The 7,962-nt window shown below is 45.7% G+C and overlaps 1 long non-coding RNA gene across 1 annotated transcript; it reads right to left on the bottom strand.

The window, feature by feature from the left end:
• Positions 1 to 3,330: 3,330 nt before the first annotated feature.
• LOC147996546 (uncharacterized) lies at positions 3,331 to 7,282 on the bottom strand. The gene is made up of 2 exons (XR_015672571.1): positions 6,727 to 7,282; positions 3,331 to 5,701 (listed from the first exon to the last, which is right to left on the bottom strand). It is a non-coding gene; the product is annotated as an uncharacterized LOC147996546 (long non-coding RNA).
• Positions 7,283 to 7,962: the final 680 nt, after the last annotated feature.

Here is a 7,962-nt window from a genome sequence, read left to right as displayed (position 1 = left end):
TCTGGTGGGGGAAAACATGGCAGAATTCATGGTTGCCGGAGCAGACGTCTTACATCCCAGTCGGAAGCGGAGAGAGATTAGTATTTTTTCTTCTGCTCCTTTCGTTGCACCCTCAGACCATGGGTTTATACCAGCCTGTCTGTCTTTTCCCTCCCTCCATCCTCTCTGAAACACAGTTGCAGATACCTGCAACAATGTTCTCATTTCCCCAAGTATTTCTAAGTCCAGCCAACCTGAAGGACCACAGGCAGGTTATTTTGAGTTCCTAGCCCTAAAGGCTGTTTCTAAGTCTGCCATTCCATGGGTCTTTGTTTCCATTTTTACAGTTGGGGTAAACGAAGCACGTGTCTTTGGAGAAAGTCAAGGGCAGTGTCTAGCATATTGGTCATATCAATTCTTTGAATCCCAGGCTTCAAATCCTTTATGACAGTAGTCATAAATCATAAATAATTCCAGGCTACTACTCCCAGATTTCTTAGAAGGATCAGAGCTCTAACATTCTTTGGCAGATGAAAAAAGAAATTCAATTATCTGGAATGCAAAGAAAAAAAAAGAGAATATTCTGTCTCGTCAAAATCTTTCTGAAGGGCAGTAGCGGTTTTCTTGCTTCAGTAAAAGCAAAGGACATGGCAATATTTCTCCCATTATCATGGCTCTGTTCTGCTTCAGGATTGAGATTCCAAATGGGAATGACCACTGTTTCTTCAGTGTTATTTCTTACTGTTGAAAGCGTAAGAGACTGGCCTGAATGTATGTATGCTGGGTCGGATGTACACGCGTAGACATTGGATTCTCATTGGTTTTGTTTGTGGTCTCCGTGAACCTCTTAATGTTTACAACTTTTTCATGGATGGAAAAGGGGAAAGAAGTTTCAAATAAGTGTTGCAGGGTTGTCGTAGTATTCAATTATGTTGGATCCTGGTTGATGAAGGCTAAGATGTTTGAAGAATTCAGAAAGAGAACATTTGTATTGTGTGCGGAGACTCAAAGATTACAGTTGTTGTTCAACAAGACAGTTGCTCAGAAACAAGTGTCTTCAGCCAGCCCCACCCCGTGTCTGATCAGCTTCTTCCCACTGCTGGACCATAAATGACTGGGTTTTTAGTTTTTGTTGTTTATATTTGTGTGTGTGTGTGTGTGTGTGTGTTATGCACATATTTGTGTGCATGTGCATATGTGCTATGGGAAGGCCAGAGGTCAGCTTTAGGTATGTTCCTTAATTGCTCTAACATTTTATTTATTAGGACTGGCTGGTGAATGGATTCCACAGATCTATCTGTCTCTACTTCCTGCCCCACTCTGCAAACCTAGACTCCAGATGTGTCCCGCTTTGCTTGGAGAATCCTAACTCATGTCCTCATGTTTGTCTGGAAGTCATTCTACAGACTGACTAACATTACCCCAACCTTCTTATTCTATTTTATTAAAGGTGATGCTTGGTTTTGTTCTCTGTGTCTATCTCTGCCTATCTCTGTCTCTGTTTCTGTCTGTCTCTCTGTCTCTCTCTGTGAGTGTGCATGTGTGTGTGTGTGTTGAGTATTATTTTTGTGTTTTCATTGTACAGTTCCAGCTCACAGTGAACTCGATTTACAGTATTCCAGAACAAATATGTCTCCACCACAACCACAACTGGGGTAATTTCCAAGGCAATGGAGTCGAAAGAGAGTGAAAAAGATTGGAGGAAGAAGAGGGAGTGGGGCCGCACAACAGGGTTAGTTTGGAAGAGCTTGTGCTTAGTAAGTAAGAGAACAGAATTCTGATCTTGAGACACGCAAGAGCACCAACCCCATCTGCCCTGTGGAGTGTTATTCCAGGGCCACACCGGCTGTCAAATTGTGAAGCTTACTTCATGTTCTGGGCTGCTTTGGCTCAAGATTTTCCTGTTCCCTATGTAAAGGATATTATAAGCCCTCTTCCCGTCAGGAATCATACTGAGATTTGTATCAATTAAGAAAATTGGTTTTAAGTATGAACCATTTGCCTTTAGTGATTCTGGGCTGAGCAAGCTTGTTGATGACCTTGGGTGCTAAGGGGTTTTTGGTGCATGATGCCAGAAAGAAGGAACTCAACCCATGGTCTCCCGTCACCCACCCAACCAGCCAGCCAACCAACCAATCAATGCTACCCTCCCCCACACACTCCGGTACTGCAAACACAAAATGCAAAGCATTCTGGGGTCAAGCTCTTAACCTACTCATGCCCTCCTTATGTCTATTTGCCTGTTTGGCTCCCCAATTATCCGGAGAGTTTCCTGGCTCTCTGGTGTACTGGGTGGCATCTTTACCTCCAATGACGAAATGGGATTCCCAACTCCTCCGTACATTCTTTGCAGTTACTGAACTAGTTTAAATGAGAGATGGAACCTAAAAGCTAAGGGGAAGGTGTTGTGATAGAATCGAGGCTCGTGTCCGGACAGACCGCACCAGGCCAATACAGTTCCACCTGAGCGAGGTTTATTGTGGGGGAAGAGGGGAAAGGGGGCGACGGAGACAAAGGGGAAAAAGAGAGAGAAGAAGGACAAAGGTCAGGAACGGTCTGCCTTTTATTTAGGTTGTGATGTAACCGCTCGCAGATAAAGGTGGGAGGTAAGTCAAATGGACCCTGAGAATGTATGGTCATTGCCATGGCAACAGGGGCACGGGTCCCTGTTGACTAAGGGTGATGTCACCGTCATTGCTGGGTTTGAGGCGATCTGCAACCAACCTTAAAGCCTGTTTCTGATGCCAACGGAGGATCTTGCATTGTTCTTGTGTTTCAGTTCTTTACAGCAGCCCCTAACCCATGTTACAGGTATTTCAAAAGGTATTCTCGCTTTGGCCTGTTTGTTTGTTCATTTATTATTTTAATATCAGTTCTCTTAAGTGACTGAGACCTAGGCTGTACAGCATGATATTGGCAGTGTGGTAAACAAGTCACTAACGACTTCTTTGAGCCTTTCACCTTTCTGTTACTTACACTGTAGATGGAATTTATCTGTCCATCTATATAACACGTGTGCATGCGTGTGTGTGTGTGTGTGTGTGTGTAAAGGGTAATGAAATACAGAATGGCATACATGGGTTATTCCCGCCATGAATTAGTCTCTTTTATCTGACTCTGACCAAAACAGATGTTGGCAGCCTTTCTACCCCTGCTCTCTAAGTCAGACTAAGACTATCGGTTCCGCTTAGGGAAGCTGTAGGGAAATGATTTAACTCTTTAAATAGACCCTTACTAATTTTTTCCTTGGCTCCCTTCATTATAAACTACAAACAAACAAAAATTAGAATGCATCTCTGTGAAACAACAAAGAAAAATCACAATATTAAAAATACATCAACGATAGCTCTAGAGGGAAGTGGATTTTTATTCAAGGAATTTTAAGAATCTGACACTGAAGAGATGTCTTTGCTTGAGGAGGCGGCTGAATGTGTTTCCACCTTACAGTCAAGATAATTTGCATAGAATACCAAAAGAGCCTTTGTTAAGAAAAAAATCTGCGGAAGAGTATCTATCAGAGAGTGGGTAGGGTGCATTTCGCTAGGATTCTATTCCTTCCTATAGAAACCGACCATAATAAAAAGGCCTTCTACCCTGGCACTACACGCACAGGCTTGCATCCAGATTCTGCAACGAAATGTAAATTAAAGGAGTGTGAGAAACAGAGACAAGGAAAGAAAGGATCAGAGGGTGAGGAAGGAGGGGAGATTACCAGGAATAAAATAGTTTAATAGACACACAGCATTCAGTAATTTATCACAGAAGCACCCTCTTTTTAGACTTCAGGTTAAGAATATTTGAACTTAGTAAATAAAGACCTTAAACATTTTGCAGATCATGCAAAGCAAAGAAGAATTACCTCTTAGACTAGAGGTATTTTCACACGATTATCTCGAAATACCCTCACAAACATCCCACGCGGTGGCGTCGCCATTTTTTTCACATAGTGTTTAAGCCGGGGCTCGTGGACACTAGACGCCCAGGTTTCGTGGGGTTCCACCCCTCCCCCACTCTTGCTTTCCAGCGGATTTGCATATGCAGGCCAGGAAGATTCGGCTGCCATTCTGACCCAAACCCTTCCACAGTCACCGGCAATAGGTTTAACTAAAGATGTATTTAACTGTCATTTCTAATTTGGAAACACCAGCTCTCCATCTTGCCAGGGTCAAGGTTAAGATCTATCGACACACTGACGGGGCTCCAGGAATTGCGTATACCCTGCCTCTGGTGTTGTCTTATTTAATGCGTTCAACGGCTGCAGGATAGGTGATATTTTTGACTTTGGATTATTGGGGTCCAAGTTGCAATAAAGTCAAAATCTGGTGCGTTTGTTCCAAAGCTTGAACACCTTACTTTAACCCCAGCACTGACGGTAGCTTTCGCTTCCTTCGTGGCCACTAGAGACATATCCCATGCCCTTGACCTCATCACAGAACCCGGAGATGCTTTCCCATCACAGTACTTGATAGGGTCAGGGATGCCGTGGCACATGAGGAGCCCAGAGGAATTTTCTATCAACCGCAGCATCTCTACTTGTCACAGGTCTTTACTTGCTGACCACATACAAGCCCTCGGTAGGCACTTTAAGCATCAGAGGAGACCATGGGCCGACGAAGCTCCTAACTTGTCCGTGTCGATTAGTTGACTAAGATAGAAAATGGCAGGACTTCTCTCTCACAGAGAAGGAAGGCCTAAACCAGAAGCAGAACAAAGCCTTCTGACTTCTCTCCCTCCCCGGCTCTCCAACAAAGCCTTCTGACTTCTCTCCCTCCCCGGCTCTCCAAGAAGCAGCCAAAGTTTTCAGTCTCTAGATGACAAGGGTGGGGATGGGGACAACAGGCAACGCAGTTATAGATTCCAGAGTCTCAGCTTGGTCTAAGCACACAGAGAAAGCGGGGTGAATCCTAAAGGAGTTACTGCCACACGGACCTCCTCACAATGACGGCTGTGCCAACCTTGCAGCCACTGACCAGTTATCCCAAATTTCCAGTGTAAAGGCCCCAAATGGTGGCATTCACTATGGGGTGGCCTCTGAGCTACTTTATTATGGATGTATAAATACAGTCTTAAAAGGTGCTAAGAGGAGGAGAAGAGGAAGGGAGGTATTGAGAAAGAGAATTAGGTGGCAATTGGAGAAACTAGAGGCAAATTTGTCTGGATGCTAAGTATGTCTGGATTGGTATGTGGTTTGTCACAGTGGCTCAGGTTTGGGTCTCAGGTAGGATGCAGATTTGTAATGTATGCATTTAGCATTCTCCGGCTTCCTTCCGCCATCCTGAAAGGCTTTCCCTCTGTATCTTAGGTCCTGAGGTCCTTTCGGTGAGGTGAGAGGCCTGCCCCTTCTCTCTCCATCAGACCACATGTCCAACAGAGCCGGGCTGGCCCCGCAGACAATTTGGATAACATCTGTTCTTCCAGCACACCGACAAGCGTCCACACCAGGGAAGTAGACGCAGAGCAAACGGATGCACACTTGTCACCAGATTGTTCTTTGTGTGCAGTCCTGACTTAGTCCTGCAGCTGACGACAAAAGAGTCCTGTATCCACAGAGCAGCCACTTCCGGGGGGCGGGGGCGGGGGGGGGTGGAGGAAGGTCCTATGCAGTTTCTCAGTGGCAGGGTCTACTGCTCTTCCACAGGATGCTGCTCTCTTCTTCCCACCAATTGCTGTCCCCTCCTGTGAGCACAGCAGGGAGGACCCCTGCTCTCCAGGACTTTGCCACCTACCAGAGAGACCGAAGAAAGTACTTTTCAAAGCAAAGAAAATAGATGTGGATGCTCTTGCCACACTGGGAGCTATCGGAAGGGCTCTCTAGGGACAGGGCTTAGGCCTGAACTGGTGTGGCAGTGTGTTCTGGCCTGAAAGCAAAACAGATGTCAGGAGGAGACCCGGGTTCCTGGTCCAGAAGGAAGTGTAACTTCATTCTCTATGGTGGAGAATGGAACCCAAGAGGTGCCCAGAACACAAACCATATCCAATACAGAAGACCCTCTAAGGGCTGGCGTGGGTTTTGTTCTACAGAGAAAGAAAAAACCCACTGGGAACTTATGAGTTTGGGAATAACTTTAACATTTCAAGAAGAGCACTCAAAATGTCACCTTGCTTGCCGGTGAATAGGGAAGCGGGCTCCCGGGTCTAATCCTAGGAATATAGCCCTGGAGGTAGAACACTATAGAATTTCACACCATGTGATCAGTGAGCTATGGAGAGGGAACCAGTTTAGAAACCAGAAATCCTCGTCAGAGTTCACACTCGGGATCTATTTGAGCAGGGAATGAGAGTCTGTCGGAGAGCCTGGGCAGACTAGGAAAGCCATTTCCACAAAAGGAGTTGTTCAGAGTGGACGTGCATCCAGAAGAAAGTGGGCCGTAACGACTTATTACTTCTCAGAGTGCTCCCCAGAAGAAGACACAGACCCAGAGTGATTAAGCTGTTTTTTTTAAAAATCTGCTCCCCACCACCCCCTGCCTTGAAGTCTGCCATTGTTACATTTCCAAAGGTTCACACATGCAGATCACTTTATCTAATGGACATGTGGTGACACGAAGCGTGTTTTCTGAAGCCTTTGACTGGGTGGGAGTCTTGCCTGCCCCCTCCTGATTTCTGTCACAGGCGGAATTAGCAGAAAAGCTGTGCCTAAGTGGATTATTACTGCATAACTGTAACCCAGTTCCTTTTATGTAAAAAAAAAAATTCCAAAATGGTAATTATAGGTAATTACTACAGCAGAAACCTCAGTCTGCTCACCTTCTAACCCAAAGCGAGTTCATCCAGAAGTCAACTCCTGCAGATGGCGGCTAGTTTCAAACAGATCCGTGTTCTCGCCACTTCCTCGTCGTGCGTGGAGAGCAATGCCTCTCGGTCTCTCCCTGGCTTGCAGTTTGTGTTCCGCCCTCCTCCCATCATACCCTTCGGTGCCAATGTCTTCCTTTTCATTCTAATGATTGTTTCCACACAGATGTTTCATTAAAGATGAGGAAAGAGATTACCCAAAGTTGAGCTGGTGGGGTGTTTCTTACTACTGACAGTAAAATGTTCGCAAACTGTTATCCTGTTTGTGCCACGAATGCACCAGGATCCACCCCCAACCCCCGCAGGTCTCTTGGATGGAGCAACCAACTCCCGGGCAATGATTGGGAGAGGGCGGAATGTCTACCTCTCCACGTGAGTGCCTGTGATGGATTGGACCCTCTTCTGTCTCCCTCAGAAGAGACTCAGAGCTCTCACTACCTCTTCACCGCCCAGGTAAACAGGACGCGGAAGTTGCCTCTCCGCTGCCAACTTTGAGCATGCTTCCTGCCACGATTGTGTAAAGACACTTGCTAAAAATATAAACGACTCCCGGAGCAAGTTACGCAAGCAATCCGATTTCCTAAGCTGCTTAATGGGGAGCCTATACCCGGTGTGGAGCGGTAGGATGAAGCCAAAGAGAGCGTTTCAAGAGTCCAGCGTGCAGCCCGCCCGATGAATTCTGAGAGTGGGGCACGTGTTAATTGTTTTTCTGCCTCTTAGCCAGAGGCCTTAGTCTGGCTATTTTTATGCGATGCTCCAGCTTCTAACATTTTCCAAATTAAATAACTAGTTTTCCTGACCAGTTAATACCATGAGAAATCACTCTCATGGCCTATCCCATTGGGCCATTTGTTTGAATCATCAAATCGGAGCAAACCCTGGCGCTGCTGTTTGGAGCTGGACTTGGGTGGTCCTCTGTCATGTGAGTGTCCTGGTCTAGTACCACAGACATAAGCTTCGGGTTTCTGTTCTTTGGGCAATTCAGGACATTTTGCAGATATCACTAAGACGGACAAAGACTTCCGACTGACTCTACGGGTCAGAAATGGTTTTTCAGTCTCCTGGCTGTCCTACAGTCTTCCATTTTGTCTGCAAGACTTCTTAACGTTAACCAAACTATTAAAAATTTAAGTCTCAGGCCAGATGTGGTGGCAAAAGCCTTTAATTCACATACCAGAAACAGGTGAATAT

This window comes from Rattus norvegicus, chromosome 2 (genome assembly GCF_021556685.1).
Source record: "Rattus norvegicus strain SHRSP/BbbUtx chromosome 2, alternate assembly SHRSP_T2T, whole genome shotgun sequence".
NCBI classification, from domain to species: Eukaryota; Metazoa; Chordata; class Mammalia; order Rodentia; family Muridae; genus Rattus; species Rattus norvegicus.
The sequence above is the reverse complement of the archived record's forward strand: the minus strand, read 5'-3'. Positions and strand labels throughout refer to the sequence as shown.